Genomic DNA, 25,732 nt, shown 5'->3' with positions numbered 1-25,732 from the left:
TCTATCTATCCATCCATCCATCTATCTGATGTGTTTTTGGAGCAGTGTTGGGGTCCAGAGCCAATGGCTAAGAAAGAATTTTCAAGATGTCTTTGGTGCAAAAATGTGGTTTTATTAAAGCACAGAGACAGGACCCATGGGCAGAAAGAGCTACTGTCCCAGGATTGTGAGGTGTAACTCAAATTATATACTTTTTTAAAAGATTTTATTTAGTCATGGAAGACACAGAGAGAGGCAGAGACACAAGCAGAAGGAGAAGCAGGCTCCGCTCAGGGAGCCCGATGTGGGACTCCATCCCAGGAGTCTGGGATCATGACCTGGGCCGAAGGCGGCACTAAACCGCTGAGCCACCCAGGGATCCAAATTATATACTTTTTATAACTACAAATTATATCCTTTGGGGCTGGGAGAAGTTCCAAAAGGATTTTCATATGCTAAAGAAGACTCCCAGGATACTGGAGGCCTTGCTATTGTCAAGCTAAGGTAGCTCTCCCCCCCACCCCACTAGCAAGGCATTAATATTAAGACCTTTGGGAGTTTCCTGGAGGAGTGTTATACTCTACCTGCCCCAAATCTTTGTCAGTGGGCTGCAGGTTATAAGGACATTGAATTTTATCTACGTTTCCTTTTGTCCTCAGACTCAAGTAAATGAGGCCTCTGCCATGGACCCCAATTTCCCGCCTTCTGTGGATTGTGCCCCTTTCCCATGGAATTGAGAGTCTATTTAGTCAATGGGATATGTCGCTCAGAGTCATCACTCCCTTCCTCTAGACTATAATCTGGGTATCAGGATCCTGAAATTTCCTACCGAAATGGCTTCACACTCACTTGTAGGACCACCGCCTTCTTCCCTAGGGTCTCCTCCTAAAGGCGGAGAAATCATATACCCTCATTCCTGAGGATTATAAAGGATGGCCAAGTGGTTGTCAGGGGTGCAGGTGATATGGATGGAGCTTGGGTGTGTGGATTGGTGTGTCCACATATGCATATGAATGTCCCCTCCTGGTAGTATAAAATGGAGCAAGGGATAGAAAGAAAAGTGAGATTAGGGAATGCCTCTGGCTGTGAGCCAGGGGCTACATCCCAGCACAGAATTCTGAAGAGTATAAATCTCAAAATTCAAATCTGACTTTCCGGGTAGTTATGATGATATATTCATCAATGTAGGAAAATAGATTGTTTTATTTGTCATTTGTTGGCTATATTTATAATTAAGTATTTAGATATAGATTATGCAGGCCTTCCTTTGTGTTCTTGCCCCAGGTCCCATATAAAGTGAGGACAAGGCTGATAATATATTTTATTTTAATCTTTAATTTCATTCAATATTTTAAGGCTCTCTGCAAAAAGATCTTGAACATATCTCTTAAAATTCTAATCTCTTGATATTTTTAATTCTTTTTTTAGTGGAAAAAAATAATCTTTAAAAACATTTGACAGAGAGCACTAGAGTGGGAGGGAGGGAAGCAGAGGGAGAAGCAGACTCCCCAGAGAGCAGGGAGCCTGATGCTCTGAGGGGCTCCATCCCAGGACCCTGGAATCAGGACCTGAGCCAAAGACAGATGCTTAACTGATTGAGCCACCCAGGTGCCCTGAAAAGAAAAATTTTTTTAACTGCTAGCTGCATTTACATAGAAATTTAATTTTTCTATGTTGACTTTGGATTCAACAAACTTTTTTTTTTTTCAACAAACTTGTTTAACACTCCTATTAGCATTGATAGTTTATCTGTAGGTTCTCTTGGATTTTCTTTTTTTTTTTTTTTTAAGATTTTATGTATTTATTCATGAAAGACACAGAAGCAGAGACATAGGCAGAGGGAGAAGCAGTCTCCCTGTGGGGAGCTGGATGCAGGACTCGATCCCAGGACTCTGGGATCACAAGCCAAAGGCAAATTATCAACCACTGAGTCACCCAAGTGTCTTCTCTTGGATTTTCTATACTGATAGTCATATGTTATCTGTGAATAACAATAATTTCTTTTCTTCCCAATTTCCCAATACCACATGTTGTCTCTACATTCATCAGTTGGTGGACATTTGGGTTGTATCCACCATTTGGCTATTATGAATAATTTGCTAAGAGCATTTGTATACAAGTTTTTGTATGAACATGTTTTCTGTTCTCTTGGGTATATTCCTAAGAGAATAACTGAGAAGTCATACAGTAATTCTATGTTTAACTTTTCAGGGGACTGTCATACTATTTTATACAGTGGCTGCCTCATTTTAGGTTCTCAACAGCCATGCATGAAAATTATAATAAATCCACATCCTTACCAATACTTACTATTTTCCATTTTTTTAATACAACCATTTTTAGTGGGTATGAAATGGTATCTCGTTGTGGTTTTGATTTGCGTTTCCTAATGACTAATGGTGTCAAGCATCATTTTGTGTGTTTATTGGTCACTTATCTTTGGAGAAATGTCTATTTAAGTCCTTCGTACATTTCTAACTTGAGGTATTTATCTTTATATTATCGTGTTGTAAGTGTTCTTAATATATTCTGGATACTGGACCCTTATCAGATTTGCACATATTTTCTTTGATACTGTGAGTTGTCTGTTGATCCAAAGTGACATATAATGTGAGCAAGAAATAAACCTTTATTGTTGAAAGCAACTGAGGTTCTTGGGTTGTTGCTGACTGTAGAATAACTTACTGAATATTGGCTAGACGACCTGCATCTACCTTTGGGTACCTGTACTATCCCATACTCCATTTGCATTTAACCTTTGAGTAGGATTGAGTAGAAAATATGAGTGTCAAATTTCTTCTAAATAGACTTTCAACTACTCCTCCTGTTTTTAGCCCCACATCTGTCTCCTTCCAAAGATGCCTGGGACTTCTAATTGGGGCAGTTCTACAATACAATTTGGGTTATTTCTTGGCTTTCCTCACTGCCAGCTTAAGATTTAACCATCTCAGCTCTGTTAGGCAGCTTATTTGTGGATCTTATTTCCAGTTTCCAAAATTTTATGTTCTTGTTTCGTCTACCACCTCTTTGGTCTTGTTGGTTTTATGCAGTTTTTTATTTTTATTTTATTTTTATTTTATTTATTCATTCATGAGAGACAGAGAGAGAGAGAGAGAGAGAGGCAGAGACACAGGCAGAGGGAAGCAGGCTCCATGCAGGGAGCCCGACTGGGACCCCATCCTGGGTCTCCAGGATCACACCCTGGGCTGAAGGCGGTGCTAAACTGCTGAGCCACCCGGGCTGCCCGGTTTTATGCAATTTTTAAAAATTCTGTTTACTACCATCAAAAAAAAAGATTTGAGAAGAAGAGAGTGGGGGAGGGGCAGAAGGGGAACAAGAGAGAATCCTCAAGCAGACCCCCTACTGAGCATGGAGCCTGACACAGGGCTTCACCTGACCCAAAGCCAAGAGTCAGAGCTTAACCAACTGAGCCACCCACGCACCCTTGTTAACTTTTTAGTGGAGTTTCAGGAGGAAGCAAATGTAAATATGTATGTCTATCATCTTTATCCAGCAGTCTACCTTGTTGTTTCAAGTGCTAATCTAAAACAGCCAGTCTGTGGCAAATGTGTATCGCCCTACAGCCATGCACAATTCTGTGTATCCAAAGTCAAAGCACATCTTCATCCAGTACCAATTACAGCCTTTCACCCTAAGAGGAATGTGGTGTTTGTAAGGGAAGATTTTTGCCCATAAGCTATAGTTGAATTGAATATATGCTGAGCTACTAACTTCTAAGTTCAGTGGCAACATGGAGATTTTCTGATTCTGTCATCAAGTACTATGATCTAAAGGTATGTTTGGAGGGTACGTGAAGTACTTATTTGCATACTTTGTTCAAAATCTTTTTTCTTCCTCTATGTGACTGTTTATAATGCCATTATATGCAAGTGAGTCAAACATTTTGGTGTCAAATATTCCTTGGTTTTCACATACAGTATAAGCAAAAAAGGGTATCAGCTAAAAGAAGCCAAGAGCTAGATGAATGAACCATCTGCTAAAAAATTACATTCAGGGGATCCCTGGGTGGCTCAGCAGTTTAGCGCTTGCCTTTGGCCCACGACCTAATCCTGGAGTCCCGGGATTGAGTCCCACATTGGACTCTCTGCATGAAGCCTGCTTCTCCCTCTGCCTGTGTCTCTGCCTCTCTCTCTCTCTCTCATGAATAAATCTTTAAAAAAAATTTTTTAAGTAAAAAATAAAATTCAAATAACATATTGATAATGAGTAAGAACAAATAGAAATAAAATTCATTTATTTTAAAGATTTTCTCTATGTCTCTCGTGAATAAATAAAGAGGCAGAGACATAGAGGGAGAAGCAGGCTCCCTGCGGGGAGCCTAATGGGGGACTTGATCCCAGGACCCCAGGGTCATGTCCTGAGCCAAAGGCAGATGCTCAACCACTGAGCCACACAGATGTCCCAGAAATAAACTTTTTAAAAAAGATTTTATTTGCTTGACAGAGAATGCGTGAGCAGAGAGAGGAGCAGAGGGAGAGAGAGAAGCAGACTCCCCAGTGAGCAGGGAGCCCAATGTGGGGCTCTATCCTAGGGTCCTGGGATCATCATCTGAGCCAAAGGCAGACACTTAACCAACTGAGCCACCGAGTCACCCCTGAATAGAAATAAATATGATGATTTGCTTCTCCCAAGGGACTGACAGTCAAATTGATATGAAGCTAACTCTAAAGAAAGGGAGCATGTCCCCACCAGCCAAGTGTGGAGGTCATGGTGGCAGAAACAAGAACACACACCATAGCAAAATCAGTCAATGAGATTTAACTGCGTTAATAGGCCATTTTATTAAATGGATAGTTGGCAAGGAAAAAAAAGGCTCATTCAACAAGTTGGTAACTCAAAGAGAGGAATTAGCTAGGTCATTAAGACACCACACAGACTGATCTCTAGAGCTTGAACATAGCATGAATTGATTGTTCAGAGAATTAGAAAAGGTGCCAACATACATGGCTGATTGATGGCCATTGGCATGTTTCATTTCTTTTTGAAACAAAGCTGGAAACAAAGATTTTTTTTCTTCTTGAATGTGGAACTGGTTGGTTCAGTGAGATATGACTGCCCACACCTAGTGTTTTCTAACATATTTTTGTGTGACTATGATCACATAGACCCATGCTATTATCTATATGTTCCTAACTGAAAAACAGTCAAAATAATCAGGAGAAGAAAATTCAGTAGATGCTATTACAATCTCTTCTTGCTTTGCATATGGATTTATTTCTTCACCCAGTAAGTCAGAGGTACTTTCTTTTCCAACGATTAGGAATGTTTTCCTCAGAGCTCCTGAAATATTTCTTCCATGGCAAGTGAGATTTCCAACTAATTGAAGTGAATAAACACGCTTCTTCTCAAAGAATGTGCCATGTTACATAGAAAACAGGACTTGAAAGGAATTGTTAAGAACCATTAGCCTTATTAACATGTTATTTTTTTTATATTGTCAAGGGCATAGGGACCTAGTCCCTCACAGTAAAGTTCTTAGCATTTACGTGAGCCTGCCTCCAGGCTGGAATAATTTAGACACCTGACTTTCCTGTAACTCTTATTGTTTTTGGCTTCATGAGGCAGCATTCATGCGCGAGTGGTCCTTTTCCATTCCCCAAAAGTCTTTTGTAGGACACTGCTAATCTTTTTTTTTTCTTTCCCTACTTCTCTGCATGAATTGTGCAGAAATCTCAGGTTGTACCCAGGGCTGATATACAAATAATAGATACAATTAGGATTCTATTCTATTATTTGTTTCAATATTTTTCTATTTAACATGTTTCTTGGTTTAGCAAAAGACTGGTGTCCCTCAAGACTAGCTTATTAGATCTGATCATTTGGTACTGCTTTTAATAATCGTAGCAAATTATCCTAGAGTCAAATCCAATATAATTGTTTTGGAAAGTCCCTTTTATTGTCTAAAACACTGAGCTTGTTATACTTAAAAAAAAAAAAAAATATATATATATATATATATATACTCAGTTTATAAGTTTCAGATACTAAAACACCAGGCTACATTCATATAATGATTTTTAATGCACACTATCACCAACTAGAAAGTTCGTTATTTGGTTCACATTTCCAAACACTCATACTTGCTTATTCTTGAAACTAGAGGGAAGAGGGGGCATCAGAAAGTTTTCATAATGCCCTATGAATTATTTAAATCCATTTCCTGTGCAGCAAAAGCCCTATGACATTTCCAGAGCTGCTGTTTATTTTGGGATGTGAAGGATGTTAAAATTCTTTGTGTTTAAACCACAACATTTGAGTGGCATGGGACAAAGACTCATAGCAGGCTGTAAGTGGCCAGGCAATCCCTACCGGAAGGAAAGAAGCTATTGAATTACCGGAGTCAAGAGCAGGCAAATTCACCTGTGTTGGCAGGCTTAGCAGAGGCCCTGAGACTGACATCCATTGTTCCTCTCACCTACCCAAGTGTAGTCCATCTAAAGGAGTAGTTTGGTTCTTGCTACCTTCATTAGTGCAGAGACCAAACTCCAAATCACATTAAGGAGAATGTTAATACACTGGTTATAAGCTTTACACCAGGAGGGATACCTGCTACCGAAGATGTTCAATGAAAACGCCTTGTGTTTATCAACGATCTCATACCATATATTTTTTGACTGTCTTGTCTATATGTTCTACTAAAGTGTTTCCCTGGGATCCCTGGGTGGCTCAGCGGTTTAGTGCCTGCCTTCAGCCCAGGGCGTGGTCCTGGAGTCCCGGAATCGAGTCTTGCGTCAGGCTCCCTGCATGGTGCCTGTTTCTCCCTCTGCCTGTGTCTCTGCCCCTCTCTGGGTCTCTCATGAATAAATAAAATCTATAAAAAAAAAAAGTGTTTCCCTGAAACTCACTAATCTTTACAACACCGTATTGTAGGAACAATCTAAAAACAACTTTCTTTCTTTCTTTCTTTCTTAAGATTTATTTATTTGACAGAACATGTAGGGGGAGCACCAGACACAGGGAGAGGGAGAAGCAGGCTTCCTTCTGAGCAAGGAGCCCGAAGCAGGGTTTGATCCCAGGACCCGGGAATTATGACCTGAGCCAAAGGCAGATGCTTAACCGACTGAGCCATCCAGGCACCCCTCTTTCTATTTTTTTAATTGAGCTCTATTTGACATATAACATTATACTAGTTTCAGGTGTACAACATAATGATTCAATATTTGTAAATATAATCAACCCTTGAGCAGCATGGATGGGTTTAAACTGTGTAGGTCCACATATATGCAGATATTTTTCAATAAGTACAGTATAGTATCACAAATGTCTTTTCCCTCCCTTATGATTCTTTTGAATTTTATTTTATTTTTAAGATTTCATTTATTTATTGAGAGACACACAGAGAGAGGGAGAGACATAGGCAGAGGGAGAAGCAAGCTCCATGCAGGAAGCCTGATGTGGGACTCAATCCTGGGACTCCAGGATCATGCCCTGAGTCAAAGGCAGATGCTCAACTACTGAGCCACCCAGGGGTCCCTATGATTTTTTTTTTTTTTAAGATTGATTGACTGATTTATTTTAGAGAGAGCACGTGAGGGGAGGGAGGGGCAGAGGGAGAGAAACTAAAGCAGACTCCATGCTGAGGGTGGAGCCTGACGTGAAGCTTGATGCCAGGACCCTGAGATGGTGACCCAGGTGGAAACCAACCAAGAGTTGGATGCTTAACTGACTGAGCCACCCAGGTGTCCCCTTATGATTCTCTTAAGAATGTTTTCTTTTCTCTAGCTTATTTTGTAAGAATACAGTATATAATGTATATAACATACAAAATATGTTAACTGACTGTTATATTATCATTAAGGTTTCCTGACAACAGCAGACTATTAAGTTTTTCAGGAATCAGAAGTTATAAGCAGACTTTTGAGTCACAGGAATTGGCACCCCTAGCCACTGCATTTATTCAAGAGTGAAATTATTGCTGCAAATCTAGTTAACATTTGTCCCTATAGATAGTTTTTTTTCTTCTGTTTCATATTTCTTTCTTTACAAAAACAAAATAAAGAAATGAAGGAAGGAAGTCACTTATCTAAGTTCGTATACTAAAGTCTTCCCAGAAGCATGCCTTGTCATTCAACCTCTTTAGACTACATTATGAGGAAATGGGTCTTTATTAAAATGATGAATTTCAAATTAGGATATAATAGTAGTAACATAGTTTTTTATTTTGTACTTTCAAGGTCTCCATTTTCAAATAAAGGATTCTAATATATTCAATTATCAATATGAATGTAAAATCCTTGAAAGAAAGAGAAGCTGATTCATACTTCAAAGTTACAAGTTCTCATTTTTTCTAATAGGCTATTAGAATCCATTATATACTCCTTATGTAATTCTCATGCAGAGTATGGTGTGTAAAGGTTAAATAAGGAGATAATCCTTAAAGAAACTCTGGATATCAACTGCTCTATACTGACATACTTTTTAAAAAGATAGACTTGCACATACTTGCATTTGATTTCCAGCAAAGGCACCAACACGATCTAATGGGAATTTTAAAAATTTTATTTATTCATGAGAGACACACAGGGAAAGGCAGAGACACAGGCAGAGGGAGAAGAAGGCTCACCATGGAGAGCCTGCAACTGCAGGAATCTGGGATCATGACCTGAGCCGAAGGCAGATGCTCAACCACAGAAGGCAGAGCCACCAGGTGTCCCCAGTTTAATGGAAATTTAAACATGGTACCAAAATACCTGGAGAGTGTGGAAAAATGAGCCCTGACCCCTAACTCACACCAAACACAACATTAATTAGAGGTACATCATCAGCTTAAATATAACAGCTAAAACCCTAAAGCTTTAGAAGAAATTATAGGGGCACATTTTTATGACATGGAGGAGGGCAAGTTGTTTTAAACTGGTCACAAAACTCAATAACCAGGGGAATCCCTGGGTGGTTCAGTGGTTTAGCTCCTGCCTTCAGCCCAGGGCATGATCCTGGAGACCCGGGATTGAGTCCCATGTCGGGCTCCCTGCATTGAGCCTGCTTCTCCCTCTGCCTGTGTCTCTGCCTCTCTCTCTCTATCATGAATAAATAAATAAAATCTTAAAAAAAATCAATAACCATAGTGAGAGATGTAAGTAAAATGTTAATGGTAGAATCTAGATGGTGGCTCTAATATATAGGTATATGAATCAGCCTGGGCTGCCATAAGAAAATACTATAGATGGGTAACCTAAACAACCAAAAATTTTCTTACAGTTCTGGAGGCTAGAAGTCCAAGATCAGGTGCCAGCATGATCAGTGTCTGAGGGTTGTTCTCTCCTTGGGTTGCTGATGGCCATCTTCTCACTGTGAGCTTACACGAGAGAGAGAACTTGCTCTTCCTCTTTTTTTTTTTTTTTTAAGATTTTATTTATTTATTCATGAGAGAAACAGAGAGGCAAAGACAAAGCAGGCTCCATGCAGGAAGCCCAACGTAGGACTCAATCCTGGGTCTCCAGGATCACACCTGGGCTGAAGACAGCACTAAGCCGCTGAGCCACCCGGGTTGCCCACCCTTCCTCTTCTTATAAGGCCACCGATTCTATCATACTTAGCCCACTCTTATGACCTCTTTAACCTTAATTACCACCTAAAAGCCCTTTCTCCAAATATAGTCACATTGAATGTAAGGGCCTCAACACATAAATTTTAGGAGGGGACATAATTCAATCCATAGCAATGAATGTTCACTATAAAATTCTTTCAACGTTGCTATATATTTATACCTTTTCATAAGAAAATGTAGAGGAAAGATTTTAAGAGAAAGAATTGGTCTTCTAGGGATCTTTAGATGCACTACTTTCCTAATACTATTTTGCAGAATTGTTTTTTGCTGAGACTATTTTTAATTTGCTTAATCCATTAAAAAATCAGGTTGGTATTTTTGAGTGTCTTCCAGTTATAGAGCTAGAAGAAGGTAGAAGGGAAGAATCTTAGGTCAAATAAATTAAGAAGTATTCATTGAGCATTCACAATCTGTACACCCTATGAGACACAGAGACATGGAAGACCTAGATCTTACCTGCATGGTCCACACTGTCTTTGGGTAGCCCCAAAGAATGGAGCAAAGTTCAGGTCTATGGGGAAATTCAAGTGAAGGATAAATACACAGGGCCCAGCAGTGCTGATGGCTAGCCCCAGCGTGACCCCTCCCTCCACACTCACCTCCCTCTGACCTCCTACCTACCTACAAATCCCTATGCAGACTGCTGGCTGTTTTGGCAGGGCTCTCCTCCTACACCACACCTGAGCATTCCACCTCATTCATCAAGCCTCAGACCCAGCTCACTTCCTCAGAGACATTCTCCCTGACACAGCATAGATCAGGTTCTTCTACAGCTTCAGAGTACTGTAGTCCTTTATTCGTGAGCATTTGAAACAGCTCATAATTATATGGTCACTGGAGGGATCATTTGAGTAATGTGTAATCTCTGCTGGATTTTAAACTCTATGACAAATAAATTGTATTTCCTTTTTAATTCCAATCATATCCTTAGCAATTCACAGCATCTGTTATATAGGAGGTAACATTAGGAAAATACATAGAAACTAGAAACTGTTGGGTTTCTTGTTTTGTTTTGTTTTGTTTTTCTCTCTATAGGAAAGGGAAAAAAATACCCATATTGTTACAACCATATGAGTTACTGCCAGACTACCATATTAATAAAAAAAAATTTATGAAAGACTTTTTTTAAGCCAAAAGAAGGAAAATATTTATAGAGTACAGAATCTTTGGTTGGAAAGGAGATTTTGGGTCATCTGGTCTACCTGTTTATACTGTCAAATTTATGTCAAACTTATGAATGTCTTCAGTAAATTTTCTTTTAAAGATTTATTTATTCATGAGAGAGACACACACACAGAGGGAGAGAGAGAGGCAGAGACACAGAGGGAGAAGCAGGCTCCTTACAGGGAGCCAGATGTGGAACTCGATCCCAGATCCCAGGATCACACCCTGAGCTGAAAGGCAGATGCTCAACCACTGAGCCACCCAGGCATCCCAGTAAAATTTTTAAAAAGAACTACTTATATCAAATTGTTGAATTGAACTCTCAGTTCTTCAGAAACTGATCATTATATATAGCATTTTAGAATTATTGATTCATGATAATATAATACTTATTATTGGTACTAGCAGTATTACCAGGAAACCTCCAATTTGTAGTGCATTATTTTAAAAAGAGCACAGATTTTAGACCTAAAAAACCCAGGATTAAGTCACAATGCTGCAACTAACTGGGTACATGGCTTTGAGCAGTTCACTTAATATTTTCAAACCTTATGTTTTTTTTCTCTTGGCATTCAAAGAATGGTAGCCAATATGGTTACAATAAAAACCACAGTGAGGATGAATCAGATTCTATATTTACTCTCAAATAGCTTACTGTCCAGTGGAAAAATAGGTAAAAACTTCAATTCTGTGTACTAGATGCAACAATGGAAGCATACTACCAAGAAGAATGGAGAGTAGCTCTCACAACTGGCCTGCTGAAAGAGGAAAGAGTTTTTTTGTTTTGTTTTGTTTTGTCTTTTTGTTTTTTGTTTTTTGTTTTTTGGCGGGGGAGGGGGGCTGTTTTGTTTAAAAAGTTAATGAGGGCAGCCCAGGTGGCTCAGCGGTTTAGCGCCGCCGCCTTCAGCCTAGGGTGTGATCCTGGAGACCCCGGATCGAGTCCACGTTAGGCTCCTGCATGGAGCCTGCTTCTCCCTCTGCCTGTGTCTCTGCCCCCCACCCCCACCCCCACCCCGTGTGTCTGTCTCTCATGAATAAATAAAATCTTAAAAAGTTAATGAAAAGCCATTCTCCAAAGAAATTAAGAAAACAAGACAATCTGGGCACAGGAACACTGTGAAGTGGTTTTGGTATAATCCCAACAGAGTGAGTATCCAAAGTCAGGTGTAGCAGGAAATGGGCAGCAGATCCTGGGGTGTGTTGTATGTCATGATAAAATACATGGATTTCACACTGTGAGTACTAGAGAACCGGTAAAGGGCTTTAAAAGAGAAACCATCAGATTTATCTTTTAGGAAAGTCCACCTGGGGATTCATATGATAGATGGCTTTGAGGGGTGAGATGAGAGGCAGGGAGACCATTTAGGAAGCCGCTGTGATAGTCATAGAAGAGGTGATGAAGGCCAGAATCAAGAAGAGTAATGTGGGCCTGGAGAGGTGAGAATGATTCAAGAACTGGTTTAGGAATAGAGTCAACCAGATGGGGTGATGTGGAGTACAGAGAAGTGAGGGGTCCATCAGGACTCATAATGAATCATGACTGGGGTGCCTGGGTGCCTCAGTTGGTTAAGTGTCTGGCTCTTGATTTTGGCTTAGGTCATGATCTCAGGCTGTGAGATCAAGCACTGCCCGCCCCTCCTTCCCCCTCTTTCTCAGATAAATTAATAAATCTTTAAAAAAATAATCAAAAAAAATCATTACTTGCTGGAGAGAGTGGTAGACAAATATCATCCATGAGTTGGGACAGAGAATATAAAGGGAGAAGAGGGAGGTGGGAAGCAGAGATTTGATTTTGGACACAGTAAGTTTGCAGTCCCGATGAGTTCCCAAGAGAAAGATGTTCAACAGGGACTGGGAGTCAGGACTGGGTCAGGGAATTCTATTTTGAAGCCACTAGTTTGCCTAGAGAAAGAGTGTGACATGAAAAGGGAAAAGTGCCAAGCACAGAACGCTGGGGATGCCAGCTGATAAGCAGGAGACAGACGAAGAACCATGGATAGGCAGAGAAACAGAAGTGAGAAGAGAGTCGTAGAGACCAAAGGAAGAAAGTATTTCACAAAGGAAGAATTGGGCAACTGTGTCAAAATGTGCAGAAAGGTCAAGCAACGTAAGGAATGAAAATATCTACTGAATCCCATAGCATGAAGCTACTTGTCCCCTTGGCTTGTGGTGTTTCACTGGAGAGAGAAAAGTAGGAAACTGCATTGCACTGGCTTGAGAAGTCAATGGGATGGTGGAGAGAGATCATGACAACAGACAACTCCACTGAGATGCTTGGTTGAAAAAAAGAAAAATGAACAAAATTTTCAAAATCTCTCCTCCCCCATGGTCTCTTTTTAAATATATTTGTATATTTCTCTAAATCTCAAAGAAACAACTCCTTGAGCTCTGCTTCATCCAGGCAGAAAGATCACCCAAAGAATTATTTGTCCCTACCCATACAAATATTGTAGTCTCAGGAGGAAGATAAATGCTTGCCACTGTTTTCTAGAGAAGACTGATGGTAATGAACATTACTTTGTAATTTAACATAGGGCAAAATCCCTGACACATTTTGATTTAAAAAGAAACTATGGATTCTTAGCTCTGGGTTCTTCATATAGCCATTTTTGCCTCGCAGTGCAAAATCTTTGCCTTGCAGCTCTGCTAATATTGTTTTTACCATGTCTTTAACATCTGTTCTTTCTCTTTCTTTCCCACGGTCTTTAAAACAAGACTGTTTATTTTTAAGCCATTGAGTACGGTTTTTTTTTTTTTGTTGTTCACATTTAACTGTCTTGACAATTTTTATCCAAAAGAGGGCGCAGATTTCTCATGAAATATATATATCACAAAATTTGCTGGCTCCTAGTAGTAGTTAAATTTCACAGCTGCTGTAATTTAATGCAGAAACATTATTTCTGTGGCATATGCATATGAATTAAATCCCATTGTGCGAGTGCTAATTAAGAGTCTTTTGCATCTTCAAGAGTAGTTTCAGAGAAGAGCCAGACTAAGTTGGAGCCAACATTTTTCTATTTTGGGTAGCCAAATCAAATTAAGATAGGCATTTTAAAATTAAACATTAAGTGGGATTTTAAAAACCCAGTTTGTTTGCAATCTTCTAATTTTAGGGTGTTTCCATTTTACCAGGGTTCAAAGAACAATTAGGGAAGTAATACAGTTCAGACCTTGTTTGTGAGTGGTTAATAGTTAATCAGGAGGTTTTTGTTTTGTTTTGATCACAGCTGGAATTGTTCATATTTTAAATACTCAGTATGTATAGCTGTTCTCACATACAAGAAGCCCTATGACTGCTGAATGGAGGGGATAATGTGAGTTCTGACCTCAGTTCTTACTTTAGGTTGAATCTCACCATGACTTGGATATATTTTCTCAGGGAAGTGATATAGCAAAGGTGTGCTAAAGTTCAGTTTAACAGAAATCCACTTAGTCAAATTCTGTACCTGAGATGTATAGATTAAGGCAGAACTTCACTCCCCAGATGGTGCTTCCAAATCTGAAAATCCCATGCATTTATTAGCTTACTCTTGCTTCTACAGTTATAGAAAATACAGCTTCTCTATGGTACCTAACTAGTAATCTGCTGGTGGAAGTAACAATGAACATGTATTTGGGGAAACCTCACCATTTTGATTGGCTTCCAGCCCTCAAAATGAAACCAACTATGAGTAGAGAATCAATGAAACTTTTTTTGGGAATTGATTGGACACTGAGGACTACTAATGAGGACCCAAACAACTATATCCTCCAGTGACAACACGCAAGTAGCACAAAATGAAAGCAAAATCTAAATTTATGGTCCCTATTTATGCACCAATGACCTTGCCAAGAAGAATTGCATGTGGATAAGGAACCAACATGACAACAAGAACCAAGCATTATTTCCAGTTTTCATTTAATTATAAATCTAAGACCCATTGCTAAATTATTTCTAAGAATTACCAAGTGCTCATACCTACTCTTCTTATATGATCAGAGTTATAATTTATCACCTTGAGTTCTGCTTGTGTCTGGCCAAAACTTCCTTCATTATGCACATCATCCAATGACAAGGTTGATATGTGTACTCACCTGGAGATTCCCATGCTGCATCTCGTCCAGCTTCCTCTTTTTGTGAATCTCCTATCTAATTTCTTCTTTAGGGCACAGTCCAGATCAGTTATTTTCTGGATTTGGGGAGCCCATGACTCCTCCTTTTCCTTTGCCCCTGCTATAGCCAACATCCTTGTTCTGTTGTACCCCTTATGGCAACACCCTTACCCCCCTTAGATTTCATTCTCTATAGCCTCCACCAAAAAGATGTTTTTTAAATACTCAACTTGCTGAATGATGCCAAATTTTGTTACATATCTGAAAATTTCTCTTGCTTTTCAATAATAGAAACCACATCAATCAACCACCAAAAATGTTTAAGGACAGCTATGTCAGAGTGGAAGGTATGAAGGAGTCAAAGACACAAACACAGCCTACAACAATACAGAAGAGAGCCTGAGGGGGCTGGTGATAGGACTGGATTTTGAATCTGTTTTTCCATTCAATATTTATATTGAAACATTTGGGAATACAGCATTTTTTCAATATGTCTTCTCTGAAATGACCATTTCCCAGTTGGTATATGACTCTAAAAGGCATCCACATTCACTGATATAAAACTCATATGCTGAAATCAATTTGTTTTAAAAAATCTAATTTTATAATAAAAGTTTAAAAAATTATTTCAGTCATAAGTGTGCATCCAGAAGAAGGCTGTTGCATTATATAAAGGTGTAAAAATATATAAAGGTAAATGGGTAATAAAAGCTTAATTTCTTATTGATGTTGTATTTTCTACCTTTCCAGAATATTGTCATGACAACACTTACACACTTTTTTTTTTTTTTTTAAAGGAAAACTGAAAATAACAAGATGCTCATTATTTCGAGCTTAAATGCTTAACGATTCTTTTGGTTCCTATTCAGCTTTCAAAGGATAATCTTGATCCTTTAACAAACATTTACCTTTGGGGAGCCTGGGTGGCTCAGTAGTTGTCTGCCTTCAGCTCAGGTCATGATCCCCATGTCCTGGGATTGAGTCCCACATGGGGAGCCTGCTTCTCCCTCTGCCTATGTCTCTGCCTCTTTCTCTGTGTCTCTCATGAATATATAAATAAAATATTTAAAAACAACAAAAAAGACATTTACCTTTAAGAACGGTCTACCACTGAAATCCAGAAGGATATATATTAAGTTACAAAAGACTACCTCTCAGTTATTAGTCTGGATTAGATAGGAAACACATGGCATATTTGAAAATATTAGAAAAAGCTGAACAAAAATCAGGTGTTGGCTAGTGCTCTTGAATGAGAAATGATATTAATTCTTAAAGTTGGCTTCCTTTGTTACCTATAAAAATATCATCAAACCTCTAACTTAAGAGCTTGAGTAATTTAGTTAAATTTCATGTTTGTTGGCATATTGCTTTTTTTTTTTTTTTTTGGCATATTGCTTCTTTCATGGACACTGACAATATCCATTTACTACCTATGACACTGTTTAGAACTTAAATAACTATGCAGTCCTTTTAAAGTTTGGAGGTTATAAAATAAAAAAAATAAAGTTTGGAGGTTTTCTCTCTCAAATCTTTTTTTTTTTTTTTTTTAAATAATGCTTAGAGGTTCTGACACTTAGGCTCTTTTGAATGTGTTATGTTTAATAAAACTTGCTCACAACCACGGGCATAGGAAGTTACTTGCAGTTGACAAGTGTGAGATTTGGAATACCACGTGGAACAGCCTTGTGGCCCTGTGGCCACACATGCACAATGAGAACTCAGCAGCTGTGCATGATAAACCTGGCTCCAGCATTAACCTGCTGTGGGACCTTCTACAAATTGTTTAATTCCAGCCATGAGAATAAACATTGACACTATGCCCTAGAATAGATTGAAGGGAATCAGGCTGTTTGCCCATAAAACTGAAACTCACTCTGCCTTTCCTTCCTAACACTTGGGGACAGGGAGGAATTTGGAAAGACCAGGCTGTAGGCTACTGTTCTTTGCTTCCAGTTAAAAGAGGCAAATATAAGCAAGAGACCATAAGTAGGAAGGAGTAGGGCAGCTGGGGTAAGGATTAGCAAATGTAAGCGAAATTCGAGAATGAAGGGTAAATCTCTGGAATGGTGAGGAAGGTTTCTCCGTGATTCTAACTCTCCTGCCGGTTCCCAATGTGGACCACGATTGCGTCACACTCTAGTCATTTGTGTTCGTTTGAATCCTTCTTTCTCTCCTATTCCTCTATTCCATTGTCTCTTCCATTCCTTCTTGTTTTCCCTTTGTCGACACTGAAGGGGAGGAGGAAACAATATTCTACTGGATTTTTTATTTCCTCCTTCGATTTAGAGCCAGGCGTAATTCTACAGAACCTCTTCAACCCATTCACAATGGGCCAAGGTAAATGTAAATGAACAAAATACTGACAGAACTAGAACTGGATGCCAGGTCCTGTAAATGCCAGTCCACGGCTATTTATTTCCAAACATTGCTCTCAAGTGTAATGATAAAAACAAGACAAAACAAAATAACCCTGCATTGACTATTTTTTATACATAAAAATGATATTCTGTTTGCTACTAATAGGAATTAGGGCAGGAGGAGGTGATTGTATTCAAACTCCATTATTTCATATATACAAGGATTATTTGATTTAGAATATGAATGTATATACTTTAAAAGTCAGGGTTTTTTAAGATTTTATTTTACACACACAGAGAGAGAGAGAGAGAGAGAGAGAGAAAGAGAGCACAAGCAGGGAGAGCAAGGAGGGACAAGCAGACTCCCCACTGAGCAGGGAGCCTGATGCAGGGCTCCATCCCAGGCAAATGCTGATGCTTAATGGACTGAGCCACCCAAGATTTTTTAATTTTTATTTATTTCTTTTATTATTATTTTTTAAGTTTTTTAAGCAAGGTTTTAAGTTCAATGTGGGGCTTGAATTTAGAACCCTGAGATCAATAGTCACATGCTCTGCAGACTAAGCCAGCCAGGCACCCCAGGTATGTTGACTCTTGATCTCAGGGTTGTGAGTTTGAGCTCCATGTTGGATGTAGAAATTACTAAAACAAAAACAGCAAAACAAATGAAAAAACATACATTTTCCTAAATTCATATTGTGTGATCCCAAACCATCTATAGAAAAAAAATTCTTAGTGACAAATATATTATTTATATATGTATATACAAATGGGTTTTAAGAGACTAAAAGAGCAATTCTTTGAGGATTAATTTGATCATTTGAAGTGTAAACTAAGGCCCCATATTTGTTACAAGATTAAAATTTGAAAGAATAGGACTTTCTCTTCATTTAAAGATTATGTACTTGAAAGAATAAAAATGTAGACATTTACAGATAGTTTTTGAGAGTATGCTTAGCATTCCATCTGATAATTGTAAGTCATCCTTTTTGACCAATAAATTAAATTCAATGACTATTTATCAAATGCCCATAATACTGTATACACAGTTCTGTAACATTGGGGCTTTAATTTATTTGATCCTACCCATCTTATTTGGAAATTAACATGAAGATAATGGTATTTTATTGCGTTTCTCCTCTATAGTACATAAAATCCAGAAACTAACAAAGAGAATATCATTCAGTTTGCTTAACCAAATTTCATTTGCTGCTTTATTTACTGTGTCAAAAAATTACAATATAATCTTTCACATAATGTTTTGATTAGAAAACAAAACATTGCTTAACTCTATAGGATTACATATGTGGATGAATTGTATGGTGGGGAAGTAGTTGACTTAGGTCATATTTGTTTGTCAGAAAGATTTATGTCTCAAATCCTAGAGGTGTGGCAGTTTGTAATAATCGCAGGCAAAACATGACATCAACTTTGTTCTTTAGATCTTTTTATTAATTCTTTACAAACCTTAAATCAAACATAGAAACAGCTATTGCTTTGAACCACGAAAAGAGGTGTGTCTGTCTACTGTATTATCAGCATACAGTTCTATTCCTTTCTTTTCATGTTACCATTCAAAAGTCATTTATAAAGATGACTCTGCATGAACCTGAAACAAAAACCTCCTAGTAATATACTCATAAGTATTTTATCAGCACAGATATATCATTGAGGAGAACCTGTATTAAATATGACAGTTTTCAACTTCTAAATAGTAAAACTATTGTTGTTCAGATTTTTTCTTCTGCAGTAAACTTGGATAATTTTTCAAATTTACCTTTTTTAAAAAAAGATTTTATTTATTCATTCATGAGAGACACAGAGAGGCAGAGACACAGGCAGAAGAGAGGCAAGCTCCCCACGGGGAGTCTGAGGTGGGACTCAATTCCGGGATCATTCCCTGAAGCAAAGGCGGCAGCCACTCACCCACTGAGCCACCCATGTGCCCCATGATGCACTTTCCTTCTAGCCCCGGCCACCATTTCTCTCCTCTTTAAGGAGCTGCTTACCTTTCCTGCTCTCCTCCTATCCTCCACTGACCCTACTCCCATCTGGTGCGTGCACCACCGTCTCCACAGAACCACTCTGTCAAGGAGGTCTTCCTCCTTCAGTTTGTCATCTGCTTGTCCCCTCAGCAGTATGTGACACTATTAATCACTCTACTTCTTCAAAAAAATTTATTCATGGGGCTTCCAGAGTCTGCCCTGGGTCTTCTCCCACCTGGATGGCTGTGCCTTCCCAATGTCTTTTGTCGGATTGTCCTCAACTCCTAAAATATGTCTTTCCCATCTACCCTCCGCCTGAGAGGATTGGGCTAGCTTCATGGTTGAAATGCCACCTGACCACAGATGGCTCCAGAGCATACTTTATAAGCTTGAAGCTGTGCCCTGAACTCTGGACTTGTAGATGCAACTGCCTACTTGGCTCTTCCTCCTGGAGGTCTACTGGGCATTCTAACTCAAGGTGTCTAAAGCTGAACTCTCATTTCTTTTTTCTTTTTTTTTTTTTTAAGATTTTATTTATTCATGAGACACAGAGAGAGAGAGGCAGAGACATAGGCAGAGGGAGAAGCAGACTCCATGCAGGGAGCCCGATGTGGGACTCGATCCCAGGTCTCCAGGATCACACCCTGGGCTGAAGGCGGTGCTAAACTGCTGAGCCACCCAAGCTGCCCTGAACTCTCCTTTCTACCCCTAAACCCGATCATCGATCATGGAGAGTTTTCCTCAAGGCAGGAAACAAGCCCACCTTTCCAGTGGCTGAGGCCAAAACCCTGATGTCTTCCTTGGCTTCTCTTTCCCCCTCATACTTGACAGCCAGTCATCAGCAAATCTTGTCAGTTCTACCCTCAAAAGAGATCCCAAATGCAAAATCTGACCATCTCTCACCACCGCACTTCTACCAGCTTCATCAGAGCCACCATTGTCATTCAGCTAGATCGTGGGGCTAGCATCCCAGCTGGTATCCTTGTTCCTAAACACCCTATTCTGAGTGATCCCAAAACCTAAATTGGATACCTCTTCTCAGAAAACCTGCCAGTGTACTGAGTAAAAGCCAAAGTCAATATTAGGACTTACAGAGCCCTCCACCGACTGCTGACACATATGTGCACCCCACACATATATATATACCCTCAAACACATAAAGATGCATGGACGCACTCAGACCCATAAAGACACATGAACACACAGATAAGCACATGCAGAGACACTCAGACACACACATGGGCATACAGGGCCACATACACAGACCCTCTTCCCTCTCTGTTATTATCTTCCACTATGTTCTCCTTCATCTCCTCTGCTCCAGCCACACTGGCCCCTCCAGTGTGGCTCAGACAAGTCAGATGTGTTTCCTGCTTTGGGAGTGCTCCCCAGAAAACTAGCCACATGGCTAGTCCCCTCTTTCAGGTCTCTACTCCAAAGTCCTCTTCCCAGGGAAGGCTCCTCTGGCCACCTAAAGTTTAAAAACCAATCTCCCCCCAACACACACTTGGGTAGAACACCCCCACTCCCTACTGGCTTAATTTCTTTCTCCTTAGCATACATCTTCTGATAGACTAACCATTCCTCTTGCCTTATTCTTGCCTCCTCCAGCAGAAGGTAAGCTCTATGTGGGTGGAGATCTTGTTCTATTTCGTTCACCTTATCTACAACATGGGAAAGGATGTCTAGAGCCCAATAGCCCCCCAGTAAGTACCTTTTGAATTATTTCCATGAAGGAATAATACTGTGCTCAGAATAGAAGCAAGAATTGAGTGAACCCATATGGGCTATTTGAGCATCTCATGGTGGTAAGTCCTCACTTCTTACACTGGCTACAAGTTTCTTTTCCAAAACTTGGACAATTGGCTCTAAAGGAAAAAAAATTAAGAGGGAACTGGTCGTGCTAACATGGCACTAATCCTTAATTCAGTCATTGTGTTCTCCCTTTTCCTCATTTCCCCAAATACGAACTACTGCTCCTTAGATGCATTAGCTCTCCAATGCTATAAATCTCTATACCTGAGACAAAGGGCTGAAGCGGCCCAGTGAGGCAGAAGTTGGTCTGTGGTCCTGCATCTCTTCTCATTCCACACATACATACAAGCTCATCTGAAAAAGCCTCTTCATCATCACCTACCCTTCTCTTTCCCTCCCAATCAATGTTTTAAAGAGAAAAACATCCAGGGCTCTTGGGTGGCTCAGTCAGTTGAATGTCCGACTCTTGATTTCAGCTCAGGTCATTATCTCAGGGTTGTGGGGTTGAGCCCCACATTGTGGGGACTTCAGGGAGTCTTGCTTGAGACTCTTTCCCTCTGTGCCCCCTCTCTCTAAAATAAATAAATCTTTGAAAAAGATAGAGAACATCTTCCTTTATTACTACTTGTCACTCTTGTTTTCCTTTTACTTCCATCTCTTTATTTCTTTGATACACACACACACACACAGCTACTTCTCTGATATGTCAGTGCAATACTCCAAACTTCTCTCTTTCCACCTGCTTTTCTTTCATAATCAGATAAGAGGAGGTCAGTGAAGCACAACAAATAGTAATGGACCCCAAAATATTCAGATAATGACTTATCTTGTAACTGTGGATAATGTCTGGAACTTTTCTTTTAATGGATGTGGGTTTTGGGGTTTTTTTTTTTAATACGGAATGCTTCACGAATTAGTATGTCATCCTTATGCAGGGGCCATGTTTATCTTCTCTGTATCCTTCCAATTTTATTATTCGTGCTGAAGTAAGCACTTACGTTTTATTTAAGTAATCTCTATACCCATGATGGGGCTTGAACTTATGACCCCAAGATCAAGAGTTGCATGCCCTTCTGCTTGAGCCAGCCAGGTGCCCCTGGAACTTTTCAGTATTTATATTTTCTGTCTTTAAAAACATATCTTTAAATGCCCTCAGAATCTGAAAGACAAAGATATCATTTAAATATAATCACATGAACTTTGGAGATGGGAGAAATTCGGATTTTAAAGTAATATAATAATTATATAGTTAGAACAAGTATTGTGAGGATATGCAAAAACAAGATCCATCCTGCCCTGCTGTGGGATACTGCTGCTCCAGAAACAACCCAGAAGTACCTAGTGAAAAAGGGGGGGAAAGTCTTGCATTTTACATCTGAATGCAACACTTTTCCATTAATTATTTATCTATCTATTTGACAGAGAGTGAGCAAGACAGCACAAGTAGGGGCAGCGGCAGAGTGAGAAGCAGACTCCACACTGAGCAGGGAGCCCTATGCTTGGCTCCACCCCAGAACCTTGGGATCATAATCTGAGCTGAAGGCAGAAGCTTAACTGACTGAGCCACCCAGGTGCCCCCTGTTGTTTTATTGTAGCACACTTTTTGTTAGCTAATGTGTGTCAAAACTTTATCAGAAAACAAAATACAACAATGTAGGCAGCAAGGTAAATACACCACAGAAGACATCCCATTCAGGATAGTAAGAGAAAAGGCTGGGTGCTCATTAAATTCTAACTGGCTGAGAGCATACTACAGGACTCAAGGCATGGAAAAAACAGAACTAACAGAGTACTCTAATGAACTTTTTATAATGTGTGTGTGTATGGGTACATATATATACATACATATGTCTACACACAAACACATACATTTTAAGAAGTGTTCCAGACCCCAACTGTGATACAGTGAATCAGCATCACCTGAGATACTGTTAAACAGTAGATTCATGAACTCCAGTTCATCTATTACAAGACTTAATCACACAATGAAATTAAATAAGGAAATTTGGTATCCTGTTCAAATACTTCTGATTATAAAAGCCATTCTCCTGGAAAAATAAAGATCAATATAAATTAGCTAGAATTGTTTTAATTCATTGTGTGTGTGTATTTGGTCATATACCAAGTAGATATTGATGGAATACACAACTACAGAGTTGTGTTGGTAAGAGGCAATGTAGTGCAATAGAGTGTGACTCCAGGACTAAACTCTGCTTCCACCATGTCCTAGAGCAAGTGACTTCACCTCTCTGTGTTTTGGTTTCCTCATCTCTACAATGGAACGAAAACAGAACCCACTCCATGGGGTTATTAAATGGGTGACTGGTTCTTAAAAGGTACCCATACACATTTTAGTAGATAAAAATAAGGGAAACCCTACATTTTGAAAGAATTCATCATTAATTATTTCCTTCTGGGTATGTTTCCATAAGAATTTGCAATTTTGACCTCCAAAGAATTCATTGTAAACTTCCAATAATGTCTCCCATGAAGTGAGCCAAACAGTCAACATGGTGCTCCTGAGAACTATGGAGTAAATTCTCACCAGCTCCATTCTGAGGACCACAGAGAGGGGAAAGTGTCTTCAGTGTAATGGTCACTGGAATGTTCTGCTTCCCGCCCTTACACACACTCATGTGGGAAGGTGAGGGCCATGGACGCAATTCTTCACTTTCCCCCATACTCACCATCTCCTTTTTCACTATGACCTTCCTCCTCCTGGCCACTGGAGGGGTTCACCTGGCCCCCACCTCTACATTTCTGTTACCTTTATTCTGTCATATAGCCTGTCCATCACTTCTTACCTTTAACTATCATCTGGTTATATTTCCCACTGTTGCACACTTCTCTTTGGACATCCCCTGACCCCATTTCTTACCCTTGGACCAATCCCCCTCTGGCTTCCTGGTTTCTCTCCTCTTTGTTGGCCATGCTACTCAACCCTTTGTTTCTCTTGCCTATTTCCTTGTCTGCCCTAGGTCCCCTACATCACTCTTCTTCATTAGTGAATTGAACTACCTTGCTTTATCACATTTTTAAATAAACAACAATAGAAATTGAAAATAAAATAACATTATCCTCATGCCCCCCCCCCGCCCCCCAACACACACACCCATACACATAGAGCCCTTTCAATATAGGAACCGAGGGAGACCAATGGCAGGAGATGGTTGATAGAAAAGAAAGCAGGGAGTCCACCAAAGGAAAACTCTTGCCTCTATTCTCTCCTTGTTCACTTGATCTGTGGCTTGTCAAGTTCATTAGGAATCACTCAGAGACTTTCAGACTTCAAAGTTGTATTGGAGACCATCCAGCACAACTCCTTCATTTAATAAATGAGGAAGCTGCAAGCCAGACAAAAAAACCCAAAAACCAAAAAACAAAACAGGACTTGCCCAAAATACACAGATTTACTTGCTGCCCAATCTGAGCCAGGAAGGTTTTATTAGGACCCATGAGATGCTAACTGACCAGCAAAATACAAGCAACCCATCTGCAAGCACTGGAAGTTTCCAGCATCCCCGAGTGAGAGTCATTTCAGTCTGGAGGGGTATGCACCAAGACAGCTGGGAGCTTCCCGGTCCAGGGGCTCAAGAGGAATTTAGATGGCTCTAAGATACCTAGAATTGGGAATGAATGCATTTTAAATGTAATGCAGGAAAAACAAATGCACAAGATACATATCACCAACTTGTAACAGGTCCATCAAAACATTCAGATGCAGTACAGCCTCAGAGGATACCAAATGCTAAATTAAACACTGTTTCCTCATAATGTGCAGAAAAATTACATATATATATATAAACAGACACATAAATATATGGTTAGTGATGCAGTGATAAACACGAGTGTTCATTCCTGTAATACTCCTATCACTGTAGCTTTCATGCTAAGGAGATTACAAATATCATAGAATTAGTGTAGGGCATTAAGATACTGAGAGTCTTAGGGGAAATGGAAGGAATAAGAACCAGATACGCTGTTTCACTCTCTTAGTATCGACATTAATGTCTTCTCTAACAAGGTGTAACAATATTTGGCTCCTGGGCAGTTTTTTTTTTTTAGTTAATACCATATTTATCAGGACTGTAGTTTCTTCCCACCTGATTAACAGCATCCACCTCCCTGGACTCTAGGAAGGAGCTAATATATACTGAAACCAAATTTGATGCCTAGAAAATCCTTGAGTTGTTAAAAGGCACACCTGTGTTGTTTGGCAGGTGAGTTGAATCTCAAGAATTTCTGCAAATCTCTTGTTCAGTCAGCTAAACTGGTTTCACTCCTATTGAACAACCCTGGGGGGAAGGGGATCTCTATTTTTCCTTAATAATCATAATAATGCCAAGGAAATAACTTTCAATGCTAATCTCAGTGGTTTGGTTCTCAAAATGGAAAGGTTCAGAATATTTTTCAGGACATTAGATGTCTCCATGTCAAATTTATTAATTTATAGATTAATTAGTAGGTTTCATATTGGAAATCATCTACAGCTTTTTGTAAAGACCAAATTATCCTTAATTCAGATGTTACTTTGAGTAATTTGGAGAAGTAACTTTCAAGCCATATTCACTTTGTATTCCAATTAAGAACAGACTGTCACGAATAATTACATTAAAAATTTCAGTGAACTGGATCCTAAATAAGGAAGCGTTTATCAGCGGAAAGGTACTCTATAAATGGGTTTGCAGATTACCTGCAAAGGTTATTTGGGACTCTACAATATTTTTTTTGGGGGGGACTCTACAATCTTAAAGCAAAACAGGCCATTTATTTAGAGATTTAAATAAAAATCTCTATTCAATCCATTTTCATTTTCTGAATATTCTTATGTG

The 25,732-nt window shown here is 39.4% G+C and overlaps 1 protein-coding gene and 1 non-coding gene across 3 annotated transcripts in view; one reads left to right on the top strand and one right to left on the bottom strand.

Moving 5' to 3' along the window:
- The window catches only part of CLDN10 (claudin 10), a 125,618-nt gene that overhangs the window by 69,844 nt on the left and 30,042 nt on the right, over positions 1-25,732 (top strand). The window lies entirely within an intron of this gene.
- LOC140608484 (U6 spliceosomal RNA) lies at positions 21,791-21,894 on the bottom strand. Its single transcript, XR_012010508.1, has one exon. It is a non-coding gene; the product is annotated as a U6 spliceosomal RNA (small nuclear RNA).

Source organism: Canis lupus, chromosome 17 (genome assembly GCF_048164855.1).
Source record: "Canis lupus baileyi chromosome 17, mCanLup2.hap1, whole genome shotgun sequence".
Taxonomy (NCBI): Eukaryota; Metazoa; Chordata; class Mammalia; order Carnivora; family Canidae; genus Canis; species Canis lupus.
This window is presented reverse-complemented; position numbering and strand designations above follow the sequence as displayed.